The sequence below is a fragment of the Sus scrofa genome, chromosome 2 (genome assembly GCF_054392235.1).
Source record: "Sus scrofa isolate SSC_HxYL_T2T_F1_AM1 chromosome 2, Sscrofa_HxYL_maternal_Yorkshire_Landrace_v2.0, whole genome shotgun sequence".
NCBI classification, from domain to species: Eukaryota; Metazoa; Chordata; class Mammalia; order Artiodactyla; family Suidae; genus Sus; species Sus scrofa.
In genome coordinates, this window is record NC_139384.1 from 77,262,691 (window position 1) to 77,277,790 (window position 15,100).

Consider the following 15,100-nt stretch of genomic DNA (forward strand, 5'->3'; position numbering starts at 1 on the left):
ACGCAGGATCCAAGCTGTGTCTGCGACCTACACCACAGCTCCTTGACCCACTGAGTGAGGTCAGGGATTGAACCTGCGTCCTCATGGATACTAATCCAATTCATTTCCACTGTGCCACAGCAGAAAATCCCAAACCTGCATCCTCTTGGTTACTAGTGGGGTTCTTAATCTGCTGAGCCACACGGGAACTCCTATTTCCGAGTTTTAGACAAGAGCCCTAGAAGGAATTCCCCTTCCTGCGATGGTAAGAACCAATGAAGAGTCACTTTCAAATCAGCAACAATCACGGAGACAATCAGGACTGACTGATGTTGGGGAAATTGCCTCCTGGGAAATCAAGTGGTACTTGGTGGAGGGTGGCTGTCTCTTACTGCTCTTGGGCATCTTGATTCCCCCAGACTTTGCAATCTAATGGAGAGGGAGGAGAAAGGAAAGGCTGCAAGCTTATCTGCCCTCCCACCCCCACCCCAACCCCCTGGGAATTAGCAAGCCAGTAGTTTCCTTTCTTCTGCTGTAGCGTTGGAGTGAAGAGAGAACAATTTGGCTAATGAGGAGCTTTGGAGCAAAGGCCCCTCGGGTCAGGGAAAAAAAAACAAACCTGTAAATAGACTAAAGGTCCCCTATCCACACAGTCTAACACCTGAAACATTTGCTACCTTCTTGCTTCTTAGAGAACGTGTCTTGTCCAGAAGCTCTACATATGTCTCCTTGAAATTCTCAAGCATCCGTTTCTCTTCAACATCCACATCCTGGGGAGAGAAACTCAGCCCTTGTGGACGTCTGTGGGGCCAGCCTAGAGATACAGAAATCCCTTGTAAGTTCTGGAAGAAAGGAGGCAACATTATTATTATTCCTATCTGGAGGCAGTCCTAGGTTAGTTAAGTAGGAAGTCTAAACCATTGGTTCTCAAAATGTGTCACTAGCCCACCAGCCAGGGCTGTGTTCATGGGTGTGTAATCTAAAGAACCACAGAGGACCCTCCTCTTGGTTTATTGTTTTGTTTTTTTGGCTGCGCCTTGGGCAGGTAGAGTTCCTGGGCCAGGCATTGAACTTGTGCCACAGCAGTGACCTGAGCTACTGCAATGACAATGCTGGATCCTTAGCCTGCTGAGCCACCAGGAAACACCCCACTTTTCATTTAATGCTCTGCTATCACTATCTTGAAATTTTTTCATTGTGGGGTCCCACATTTGCATTTTGTACTGGGACCCAAAAATTATGCATCAGGTTCTACCAGCCATGTTAGCATTCCCCAGAGGAGTTCTTTGACATGCAATTTCTTAGGCCTCAGCTGGAGATACAGAAACTCTAGAGTGGCACCCAGAAACCTGTATTTGCTTTTTTGTTTTTTGGTTTTTTTTGGCTACTCCTGAGGCATGCAGATGTTCCCAGGCCAGAGATCTAATTGGTACCACAGCAGTGACCTGAGACATTGCAGTGACAATGCCAGATCCATAACCCCCAAGAAAACTCCAGAAACCTGGGTTTTAAGAAACCATTAAGGAGCTCCCATCATGGTGCAGTGGTTAACGAATCTGACTAGGAACCATGAAGTTGTGGGTTTGATCCCTGGCCTTGCTCAGTGGGTTAAGGATCTGATGTTGCCATAAGCTGTGGTGTAGGTCGCAGACACAGCTCGGATCCCACGTTGCTGTGTGGCTGTGGTGCAGGCTGGTGGCTACAGCTCCAATTTGACCCCTAGCCTGGGAACCTGGAAGTATAATTGATTTTCAATGTATTAATTTCTAGTGTACAGCAAAGTGATTCAGTTATACATGTACATAACTTTTTTTTTTTTTTTTTTTTTTTTTTTTAGGGCTGCATGTGCAGCTTATAAAGTTCCCAGGCTAGGTAGGGGTCTAACTGGAGGTGTACCAATGTCCAGATCCAAGCCGCATCTATGACCTACACCACAGCTCACTGCAAGGCTGGATCCTTAACCCACTGAGTGAGGGATCTTAACCAGGGATCTTAACCCACGTCCTCATGGATCCCAGTCAACTTACCACTGAGCCACGATGGGAACTCCCATTTTTAAAATATTTTTTTCTATTGCAGTTATTCATAAGATATTGAATACAGTTCCCTGTGCTATACAGTAGGACCTTGGAGTTTTTCTTCAGGCATATTTCCAAGTCCCCTGGCACTAGACTTGTAGTCGCTCCTGGTTTCAATGATCCCTTTCTCTCACCATAGAATGGCAGAGACCAAGTCTCTACTCAAAGGAATCAATACTTCCTAAAATTTTCTGAGAATTCCAGGCTGCTACAAGGTATTCCTTTTTTCTTTTTAAATTACTAAATGAATTTATTACATTTAAACAAGGTTTTCCCAGGAAAGAAAGGAAGGGTCCAATGTTGCTAAATATTCACATTGCTGGTTTTGGATTCAACCTTTTAAAGGAGACCCTGAGATTTAGGGGAAGCGGGTCAGCCTTCACAGTCAATTTACTCCTCCATGTGATCAAGAATGCTCATGGAATTTTCAAGATAATCCTTGTTTTTAAAAATTATTATTAAAGTATAGTCATTTAACAGTGTTGTACCAATTTATGTTGTACAGGCAAGTGACCCAGTCATACAAAGATATTACATAAATATACATTCCTTTTTTTTTTTTTTTTTTTTGTTTTTTTTTTAGGGCTGCACCCTCAGCACATGGAGGTTCCCAGGCTAGGGGTTGAACTGGAGCTGTAGCTGATTGCCTACGCCACAGCCACAGAAATGCCAGATCAGAGCCATGTCTGCAGCCCACACCACAGCGCATGGCAATGCCAGATCCTTAACCCACTGAGCGAGGACAGGGATCGAACCCGCAAACTCATGGTTCCTAGTCAGATTCGTTACCTACTGAGCCATAACGGGAGCTCCTGGCCATTTTTTTTTTTTTAAATTTTAGGGCCCCACCTGCTGCATATGGAAGTTCCCAGGCTAGGGGTCGAATTGGAGCTGCAGCTGCCAGCCTACATCACAGCCACAGCAATACCAGATCCAAGCTACAGCTGCAACCTACGCTGTAATGGCAACACCAGATTCTTAACCCACTGAGCAAGGCTGGGGATCAAACTCACATCCTCATGGATACTAGTCAGGTTCTTAACCTGCTGCACCACAACGGGAACTCCAGCTATTCTTATTTTATGGGCCAGATAGGAATATCCCCTATGAGTATGACACTTCTGCAAAAGACACAATAAAGATTCATTCAAGATTTTCTTATAAATGTCTTTCACCGTACTTTGATGACAAATGACAAATCACAGCAAAATAATTCTTTTGATATAGACAGGTCCTCATATAGTGGTTTGAGCCAACTGTAACATACAGAATACTTTAAAGAATGGATTAATGAAAACAAACAAACAAACAAAAAAACCCCCCAGGAGTTCCCATCGTGGCACAGTGGTTAACGAATCCGACTAAGAACCATGAGGTTGTGGGTTCGATCCCTGGCCTTGCTCAGTGGGTTAAGGATCTGGTGTTGCCATGTGCTGTGGTGTCAGTCGCAGATGTGGCCCGGATCCTGCATTGCTGTGGCTGTGGCGTAGGCTGGTGGCTACAGCTCTGATTTGACTCCTAGCCTGGGAACCTCCATATGCCGTGAGAGCGGCCCAAGAAAATGGCAAACAAACAAACAAACAAACAAAAAAACAAAAAAAGCCACCCAACCCCCCCCAAAAAAAACACCCAAAAAACCAAAAAAGAATGGATTAATGATGTTGTTTCTCACATTGAGGCAGTAGAAATGTGAGTTTGTAATTTCCAGCAATACTTGAGATTTATAATTCTGAGCAGACTCAGTACTGACTTAACTATAGAGCTTAAATTCTCTGAGAAAATGAAGTCATCCAACTAGGTCTGATGTTGTATGAACAAATGATGAGAATATAATCATAGATTTTTAAATGGCACGCAGGCACGTAGTTCCTAAAATAATAAAATAGCACTTGTTTTCTTTTTTTTTTTTTTCTTTTCTTTTTATGGCCACACCTGTGGCAAATGGAAGTTCCCAGGCTAGGGGTGGAATAGGAGCCAAAGCTGCAGGTCTACACCACAGCCACAGCAACACCAGATCTAAGCCACATCTGCAACCTACACCACAGCCAGCTCACGGCAACACTGGATCCTTAACCCACTGATGGAGGCCAGGGATAAAACCTGCATCCTCACAGACTATGTCAGGTTCTTAATCCTCTGAGCCACAATGGAAACTCCTGTTTTCATTTTTTAATTTTTGTATTAGCAAAGAATGCATGGTGCTTAAAAGGCATTCAAAAATTACTTAGTGAGGAGTTTCTGTCATGGCTCAGCAGTAGCAAACCCAACTAGTATTCATGAGAACGTGGATTCAATCCCTGGCCTTGCTCAGCGAGTTAAGGATCCAGCATTGCTGTAGCTGTGGTGTAGGTTCCAATTCAACCCTTAGCCTGGAAACTTCCATATGCCACAGGCGTGTCCCTAAAACAACAACAACAACAAATTACTTAGTGAAGGAAGAATTGAATAGAGGAACCAAAAGGAAGAACTGTTTTAAGTATTATTGGAACTTAAGGCATAGATGAAAGACTTCTCTCAAACAAGTGATGTCTGTGTGTCTGTTTCATGGTAATTCGTGTCTCTGATTCCAGTAGACACATCAATGACATGGAATCAGAAAACCATACAAGTGTCTCAGAATTCCTCCTCCTGGGCCTCTCAGAGGATCCTGAACTGCAGCTCCTCCTCTTTGGGCTGTTCCTATCCATGTACTTGGTGACGGTGCTCGGTAACCTGCTTATCATCTTTGCTGTTGTCTCTGACTCCCACCTCCACACCCCCATGTACTTCTTCCTCTCTAACCTGTCATTCACCGACATCTCTTTCACCTCCACTATAGTCCCTCAGATGCTGGTGAATATCCAGACAGGGAACAAAGCCATCACCTACGCAGGCTGCCTCACTTAAGTGTCCTTTTTCATGGTGTTCATATGCATGGACAATTTACTCCTGACCATCATGGCTTACGACCACTATGTGGCCATCTGCCACCCTCTGTATTACATAGTCATCATGAACCCGTGCCTCTGTGGTCTGCTGGTTCTCCTCTCCTTGTTCATTAGCGTTATGAATGCCCTGCTCCAGAGTCTGATGGTGTTGCGTCTGTCCTTCTGCACAGACTTGAAGATCCCCCATTTCTTCTGCGAGCTCGCTCAGCTCCTCAAACTCGCCTGTTCCGATACGCTTATCAATGACATCCTGGTGTATCTGGTGACGAGCCTGTTAGGTGTTGGTCCCCTCTCAGGGATAGTTTTTTCTTATACTCGGACTGTGTCCTCCATCCTGAGAAGCCCAGCAGTTGGTGCAAAGTACAAAGCTTTTTCCACCTGTGGATCTCACCTGTCTGTTGTGTTCTTATTCTATGGGACTTGCGTTGGCGTCTACCTTAGTTCCGCAGCCGCTCTCTCCTCCAGGAGGAGGGCAGTGGCCTCAGTGATGTACACCGTGGTCACTCCCATGATGAACCCCTTCATCTACAGCCTGAGGAACAGAGACATAAAGGGAGCCTTGAGGAAACTCCTCTCTGGAACATCTTCCTTTTCATGATTCTGTCATCTTGGACATGGGCTGCTAGAACGAGTCAAAGGGAATGAAATACTGGTATGCCAGAATTCCTGACTCTTCTCTAATTCAATTATCCTAGCAAAGTGACTAATCATAGACTAGTCTCTTTTTTTTTTTTTCTTTTTTGGCGGTACCCACAGCAGAAGGAAGTTCCTGGGCCAGGGATCAAACCCGTGCAGTGACGATGCTGGATCCTCAACCCCCCAAACCACCCGGGAACTCCTAGCAATGGGTTTTTGAGTCAAATATCTTTATATTAAATCCTTCTACCCCGTGTTTTACTACTTGTCATTTATCAACTAATTTAATTGAGTTCAGTTCAACATCTATAAAATATGCAAAATATTGCATACTTCATAGAGATATTGGGAATATATCTTGTATTTGGGAATATATGAGCTAATTTGATATATGTGTGAAGAAATCTGTCTATATTCAGCTCTAGTAAAATTAAATAATAATTGTCAGGTATTAAAATCAATTGCATCACAGTAAAACTGGGGAAAAAAATAATCTCAATCCCTGGCCTTGGGGACTTTTGCATGCCACAGATAAGGCCAAAAAAATAAAAGAGTAAATAAAAAATAATAATCACTGGGTTTTTTAGTTCATGTGTCTGTAGACTTGTAGTGAACACTCATTTGCTTTCACATCAGTACACTAATGGGCCAATTCTCATTTCATCCTCTCCTTTTTTTTTTTTTTGTCTTTTTAGGGTGGCACCTGCAGAATATGGAGGTTAGGGGTCAAATTGGAGCTACAGCAGCCGGCCTGCACCACAGCCACAGCCACATCAGATCCAAGCTTTTATTTAATCAATGAGTTATATAGAAGTGCATGTCTTTGTGGCCAAATGTATGGAGGACCTCTTTTCATTCTTTTTGTTGCTGGTTTCTAGTATTACTACCTTGTGGCTGGAGAACATACTCGGCCTAACTTTAGTTCTTTGAAATTTATTGAGAGTTGCCTTGAGCAGCATTTGTGGTCAAACTTAGTAGATGATCTGTTTGTGCTGAAAGATCCTATGGACTCTACAATAATTGAGTGCATTTTCTATAGATGCCCAATAGGTCAAGTTGGTTAATCATATTGAAATTCTTATTTTTACTGATTATATTTTTGTTTTCTTGTTGTATCTATCGATCATGGAGTAATACATGCTCAAACCACACAGTGTGGGAATTCCCATGTGGTGCAGCAGGTTAAGGATCCAGTGATGTCACTGCAGTGGCCTGAGTCTCTGCTGTGGGGTGGGTTTGATCCTTATCTTGGGAACTTCCATGTGCCACAGGCTCAGGGGAAAAAAAAAATCACCCAATGTGATACTGAATTTGATTATTTCTTTTGTTTGTTTGTTTTTGTTTTTAGGGCTGCACCTGTGGCATATGAAGGTGCCCAGGCTAGGGGTTGAATTGGAGCTGCAGTTGCAGGTCTAGGCCAAACTAGGTCACAGTTTGTGGCAACACCAGATCCTTAACCCACTGAACAAGGCCATGGATCAAACCTGCATCCTCACGGAGACTATGTCGGGTTCTTAACCCACTGAACCACAGTGGGAACTTCTTGAATTTGACTATTTCATTTTGTTAATCAATAGACTGTTGAGTACAAATTCAAACTTGTTATGTCTTCCTGGCACATCCAATCTTTTATATTTATGAAATCACCTTGTTTTCTCTAGCTGTGTTTTTCCCATTAAATTTACTTTAACAGTAATGCACTCTAGTTACACAAGTCTTTTTCTGGTGTCTCCTAGGTGAGAGGAAACCTGGCAGCAGTACCTACCGGTTTGCTTTCAGTTCTCCTCTATTCCTCAGAGATACTCCTTTGGGGTGCCAGCCCAAAGAGGGGAGACCCTCACTTCACTCCTGAGCCTGCAGACCCCTAAAGCTCACATTGGTCCCTAATTGCCTCTTGTAGACCACTTCAAGAGTAACCCCACCTCTGGTGTCTGGCTCCCGCCTCTGGAACACTGTCCTAGTCTCCATGCAGTGATTCCTTTTCTTTTTTTTTTTTGTCTTTTTGCCATTTTCTAGGGCTGCACTCGTGGCATATGGAGATTCCCAGGCTAGGGGTCTAATTGGAGCTGTAGCCACCGGCCTACACCAGAGCCACAGCAACGTGGGATCCCAGCCGCATCTGCAACCTACACCACAGCTCACAACACCAGATCCTGAACCCACTGAGTGAGGCCAGTGATCGAACCCTCAACCTCATGGTTCCTTGTTGGGTTCATTAACTACTGAGCATGACAGGAACTCCCAGGAATCCTATAGTGTTGGAGGAGCAGGGCATGATCTGCTCATGGACATTTTCCTGATCGATGGGTGGTAAGGTAACTTGGAGTTAGTGTCATCAACCTTCTGGTTCCAGGAGTTCCCGTCGTGGCTTAGTGGTTAATGAATCCAACTAGGAACCATGAGGTTGCAAGTTCGATCCCTGGCCATGTTCAGTGGGTTAAGGATCTGGCATTGCCGTGAGCTGTGGTGTAGGTTGTAGACGTGGCCCGCATTGCTGTGGCTCTGGCTGCAGGCCGGCAGCTACAGCTCTGATTAGACCCCTAGCCTGGGAACCTCCATAAGCCTTGGGTGCAGCCCTAGAAAGACAAAAACAAACAAACAAACAAAAAACCCCCCAAAAAACCCTTCTGGTTCCAAATGGTCTGGGGTCTACGCGCTTGTGGGCAGCAAACAGTTGATGTCTTCCACCAGTGGGGGCTTCAGCACCTGCAAAACAGCTCCAAGGTCATGGCCCAGAATATTACCTATAGCCTTTGAAGAACTAACTAAAGGTCCTTGACTTTGTTGGATGGCTAAACTATCATTGTTCTGTCTTTCTTGACTATTTTACTTTTTCTTTGTATTTTCTCACTTTGCTGATTTAATTGATTCTTTGAAGTTTTTCTATTGATAAAAAGGCAGGTGGAGGATAGGAGTAGGGGTCCACTCTGGGGAGGCCTCACAGGGTCCTGACTGGTTACACAATGAACTGATTAGCAAAATGCTTATCACCATAGCATTAGCTACCACCTCCATCACATTACATAATTATAATTTCTTTTTGGTAGGGAGAACATTTATGATTTATTTCCTTAACAAATTTCAAAAATATAGTATTATTAATTATAGTCACCATGCTGTGAATTAGATCCCCAGAATTCATTCATCTTATGACTGGACATTTGCTTCCTTCAACTAACATCTCCCCTTTCCTACCTCCTCCTCCTGGAGCCCCTGGTAACCACTATTTTCTTCTCTGTTTTAATGGGATTTTTTTTTTTTTTTTTAATGGCACATGGAAGTTTCTGGGCTGGGAATTGATTCCAAATTGTGGCAACGCCAGGTCCTTTAACCTACTGCGCCTGGCCTGGGATCAAACCCGTGCTTCTGAGATTACCTGTGTCACTGCAGTTGGATTCTTAACCCACATCTCATGGCAATGCCGGATTCTTAACCCACTGAGTGAGGCTAGGGATCAAACCTGCTTGCTTATGGATGCTGGTTCATTACTACTGAGCCACGACAGGAATTCCTGGGTCGGGATTTTTTAAGATTCCACTGCAGTGATTTCTTACTAGTACTTAGATCTTCAGTGCTTTTTAGATACTTTAGAAAAAGATGTACACTATGTACAGATTTTCATTTGCCTTCAGCTGGAGAGTTGGTCCAAATTTCCAACTTAGAATTACCAGCAGCAGAAGTCCTGTATACAGATCATTCAATCAATACCGTCCTAGGTTTGAAAGTAAATTTCTGTGCCAGCTGAATCAGCTTTAGGGAGGAAAGAGTCTTTTAAATCAGAAATACCTATTTTCTAAGGTAAGTTCTGTGTACTTCCTGAGAAGGGAGGTGAGGGAATGCTGGTATGAGGGGGCTGGTTTTTGATCTCTAGGATATAATAAAAAATAGTTGGTCTTTGTTCTCGGATTCTAGCACAGACTCCTAAAACCCTTGGAATCTCCTAAGTGATAAGAGTGTCTTTGGTATGTAATGAGATAACTCTTGGTTAAGAGACTCTCAGAGAGCTTCTGGGCTGTTTGCCAGAAAGACTTGAGCTTTTTTTTTTTTTTTTAGGGCCTCACCTGAGGGCATATGGAACTTCCCAGGCTAGGGGTCAAATCGTCTGCTTCAGCAATGCGGGATTCGAGATATGTCTGCAACCTACACTGCAGCTCACAGCAATGCTGGATCCTTAACCCACTGAGCAGGGCCAGGGATCGAAGCTGCATCCTCATGGCTACTAGTCTGATTTGTTACTACTGATCCACAGCAGGAACTCCAAAAGACTGAGCTTTGATTAGAGGGTTGGAACTTTCAGCCTCAACCACCCACCTTCCCAGTGGTGTTGGAGGTTGAACCAATCACCAATGACCAATGATTTAATCCACTTCCTCTAGGTAATGAAGCCAACATAAAACCCTAAAAGGATGGGGTTCAGAGAGCTCCCAGGCTGCTAAACAGGAATGCATCTCTGCTGGGAGGGTGGAGCACCCCAAACTCCACTGGGACAGAAGCTCTGGTGCTCAAGGCCCTTGTGGACCCTGCCCACGGGTATCAATTCATCTGGTTGTTCATTCATATCGTTTAATATCCTCTGTAATGAAACAGTAGTCTAGAAAGTAACTTATTTTCCTGAGTTCCGTGAGCTACTCTAGTAAACTGCTCAAACTAAGGAGCTGGTCAAGGGAACCTCTGATTTTTTTTTTTTTTTTTTTTCACACCCACGGCATATGGAAGTTCCCAATCTAGGGGTCAAATTGGAGCTGCTGCTGCCCATCACAGCCACAGCTATGCCATAGCCAAGCCCCATCTGCGACCCTTGTGGAAGCTTGCAGCAATTCCAGATTCTTAACTGACTGAGTGAGGCCAGGGGTGGAACTCTCATTCTCATGGAAACTATGTTGTGCTCTTAACCGCCTGAGCCACAAAGGGAACTCCAGGTTTTCAGACTTTTCCCCCAACCTCTAAAGCCCTGGTTCTCAAAGGGAGGTATTGAATGATTTTACCATTTACACACACACACCCCCACCCACCCCCAAGACCACCACCACCCCTGCTTCCAACCTCTTCACTGTTCATCTTTGCAGCCTGATAAGTCTTGTTTTGGAAGGCTGTCCTATGTTTTTTAAGATATTTAGCTGCATTCCCAGATTCTACCCCTAGATGCCAGTAACATCTCACCCAAACCCAGGAGTGACACCAAATATCTCCAAGCAACTGCCAAGTTATTGAGAACCACTGCTAGGGGGAAAAACTGGTTGTGCTGTTTTTTTGTTTTTGTTTCTGGCCTCGGCCTCTGCATGTGGAATTTCCTGGGCTAGGAGTCGAACTTGTGCCAGAACAGTGACTTGAGCCACTTCAGTGACAAGGCTAGATCCTTAACCTGCTGTACCACCAGGGAAAAACTGGTTTAATTGAAGACCAGTAAGGCGTCTTAGAATAAACCAGGCATTTGTGTGCATGGTTCAAATATTGATATATACTTGTGACAATATTGAGTAACAGTATTGAATTTACCTGTGTTACTGGAAAACCCGGATAGTTATTCCCCCACCCCCACCATTTTGGTTCCTTAAAAAACTAAATATAGAACTACCATATGATCCAACAATCCCACTCCTGGGTATATATCCAGAGAAAACCATAATTCGAAAAGATACATGAACTCCAATGTTCACTGCAGCATTATTCACAATAGCCAAGACATGGAAGCAACCTAAATGTCCATCAACAGAGGAGTGGATGAAGAAGATGTGGTACCTGTATACAATGGAATACAACTCAGCCATAAAAAGAATGAAATAATGCCATTTGCAGCAACATGGACGGACCCCAGCGATTATTATATTAAAGTAGGCCAGACAAAGACAAATATCATATGATATCATGTGGAATCTAAAAAAAAGATACAAATAAACTTATATTCAAAACATAAATGGACCCCAGACATAGAAAACAAACTATGGTTACCAAAGGGGAAGTGTGTACGTGGGGGTACATTAGGAGTTTGAGGTTAATACATACATACTACTACATATAAAATAGATAGCCAACAAGGACTTGTTGCTAAGTATGGGGAACCATACTCAATATTTTGTAATAACCTATAAGGGAGAAGAATTTGAAGAAAAAGATATATATGTACGTATAACTGAATCATTTTAATGTACACCTGAAACAAACACAACATTGTAAACCAACTATGCTTCAATTAAAAAATTGTTTTTTAATAAAATTGATGTGCTATCCTCATGTCTACCTATGTGGAACAGGCAGGATCTGAATTTTTACATGAATGACGCTCATGAAATTACCAATGTGTGGACCCTGGAGATGGAGTGATAGTCTTCATGAAAAATGAAAGAATTTCTACAGACACAGACTGAGGTAATGAGGAAGTCACAGCACCAGAGTGCAGTGCAGTTCAGAACCTTTTATATACAGCTTATAGGCATTTATAAATTAAATAAATGCTCCATGTGAGTCAGGAGGTAGATGGGCTCCAGGATAGACATTTGCAACTAGCCTCTTATTTACACTTCTTGAGGCAGGAGATAGGTGGGCTCCGGGATAAACATTTACAACCAGCCACTTATTTATACTTCAAGATGGAAATAACAACAGGCACAAGGCAAGTAACTGGTACTTGTCTTCTGTGAACCTGTTAAACAGTTGTAAGGACAGGATCTGAGTTCCTGTCGTGGCTCGTTGGAACATATCTGACTAGTATCCGAGAGGTTGCAGGTTTGATCCCTGGCCTTGCTCAGTGGGTTAAGGATCTGTTGCTATGAGCTGTGTGGTGTAGGTTGCAGATGCTGCTCAGATCTGGTGTTGCTGTGACTGTGGTGTAGGCCAGCAGCTACAGCTCCGATTCAACCCCTAGCCCCAGGTGTGGCCCTAAAAAGACAAAAAAAAAAAAAAAAATGTAATGACAGGATCAAAAGAGTTGCTGAGCCCTGCTCGGACAAAAGAACAAAAAGGCCACGTACTCCCCATCCTCAGGATCAGGGAGACACCAACTGCATATGTGCAGGAAGACCACTCTGGGTCAGAAAGGGAGGTAGTGCCAGGCCATAATAAGTCTGGGTAACCTTCCCACCATGCTTTGCTTTGGAATCCATCCTGGCCAAAATATGCACACACAGATCAGGGGAGGGTCCTGGGTCTGGTCAGGCTAAAAGATAAAACAAGGTAATTGCCTAAAGGAAGACAAAGAGGAAGACCTGGAAGAACCACCCCGTATATGTGGTTTAAGCCCTCATTCAGGGGGACACCTGCACGCTCACTGCTTTGGGTATGTGTTACTGCTTTACTTCTGCCTTAGATAAACAGACTAATTCTCTGTGTGCTCTCCCATATTTTGTACTGTGTTTCTAACAATAAAATTTATACCTATTTTTACAGTCTTTATCTCCATGAAACATTCTTGCTTTCAATAGGGGGCAAGAATCAGGGCAATTCTGCTTTCAGCCTCTAGCTTGTCTAGTGGCTAGGATTACCTGGTTTTTCATCCAGGCTGCCCAGATTCAATTCCTGAGCAGAGAATTAAGATCTCACTTTTAGCCATCACTCACCCCTCTCTCTCTGAAATCACATGGACAATTTTTAGTGACTTCATTTTCTTTTTTTCCTTCTTTTCCTTTCTTCCTTACCTCCCTGCCCTCCTCCCACTTTCCTCCCTCCTTCCTCTTTCTTTCTTTCTTTCTTTCTTTCTTTCTTTCTTTCTTTCTTTCTTTCTTTCTTTCTTTCTTTCTTTCTTTCCCTCTCCCTCTCCCTCTCCCTCTCCCTCTCCCTCTCTCTCTCTCTCTCTCTCTTTCTGCCTTGCTCATGGCATGCAGAAGTTCCTGGGCCAGGGATGGAACCTGAGCCACAGTAGTGACAATGCTGAACCCTTAACAACTAGAATTTTTTTTCTTTTTGATTCTGAATGTTTGTTTGTTTGTTTATGGTTCTGCTGTAGCAGCAGCATGAGGAGGTTCCTGGACCAGGGGTTGAACCAGTGCCATAGCAGCAACCCCAGCCACTGCAGTGACAATCATTAACCCACTGGTCCACAAGGGAACTCCTGGATATATATGCATGTATAGCCACAGCCATGGCATATAGAAGTTCCAGGGCTGGATTCTTAACCCACTGAGTGAGGCCAGGGATGGAACCAATATCCTCATGGATACTATGTTGGGTTTTTAACCCACTGAGCCACAACAGGAAATACCCCCCCAACTTTTTTTTTTTGTCTTTTTGCTATTTCTTGAGCCGCTCCCGTGGCATATGGAGGTTCCCAGGCTAGGGGTTGACTCGGAGCTGTAGCTGCCAGCCTACGCCAGAGCCACAGCAACGCGGGACCCGAGCCGCATCTGCAACCTACACCACAGCTCATGGCAAGGCCAGATCCTTAACCCACTGAGCAAGGCCAGGGACCGAACCCGCAACCTCATGGTTCCTAGTTGGATTCGTTAACCACTGCGCCAAGATGGGAACTCCCCAACTTTTTTTTTATTAAGAATGTTGCTCACTATCCGGTGCCACAGGGATTAAGTCATCAGCCACTGAAGTTGCTGATGGCCAGTAGTACATTCTGAAAAGAATACTGGAGGAAAACCGGGAGGAGGCACTCCATGCTTTGGAAAAAGAGGCCTTTCAGATAGTTAGAATATTTCAAGAAGAAATTTAATGGACCCAGATTCTTGTATCTTTTCATACATAGAAAAGCACTAAAATTATTATTATTATTATTATTGTCTTTTTAGAGCCACACCCATGGCATAGGAGGTTCCCAGGCTACAATCAGAGCTGTAGCTGTTGGCCTATGCCAGAGCTCACGGCAACGCCGGATCCTTAACCCACTGAGTGAGGCTAGGGATAGAACCCTCAACTTCATGGTTCCTAGTTGGATTCGTTTCCGCTGCACCACGACAGGAAAAGCACTAAAATTATTAACTGAGACATCTGTTTCTTGTGACTAGCAGTAATCGTTTATCCAGATGAGTGATTGACTGCAATTATTTGATAAGGATAGGTTACACAGGTAGTTGTAGAAGTCCCAGTAGGGAACCATAGATAGAAAGGGAAACCTAGGGAAATTTGGGAGACCACTGTAAGTTAACAGTCACTCAAGAAAGCCATCAGAGCCTTGTGGAATGAAGCAGGTTTGCTTAACTATAAAACCACAGATAAAAGCACAAGATATGCCTCAGGTCATTAAGTGAAAGGTAAAATGAGTCCTGCATTCATGTTCTGCAAAATAATGATCTTTAGGACTAAGGACCAGAATTTAAGGGAAAGAGGACATTCCAAAGTAGGAGACCCTTGGAGTTCCCAGAGCAGCTCATTGGTAATGAAGCCGACTAGTATCCATGAGGATGTGAGTTTGATCCCTGTCCTCACCCAGTGGGTTAATGGTCTAGCATTGCCATGAGCTGTGGTGGAGGTCACAGACATGGTTTAGATCCTGCATTGCTGTGGCTATGATGCAGGCCGGCAGTTGCAGCTCCAGTTCAA

General features: G+C 43.8%; 1 pseudogene; it reads left to right on the top strand.

The window, feature by feature from the left end:
• The first annotated feature begins 4,628 nt into the window (after window positions 1-4,628).
• Window positions 4,629-5,582, top strand: LOC100513646 (olfactory receptor 7A10-like; annotated as a pseudogene).
• Window positions 5,583-15,100: the final 9,518 nt, after the last annotated feature.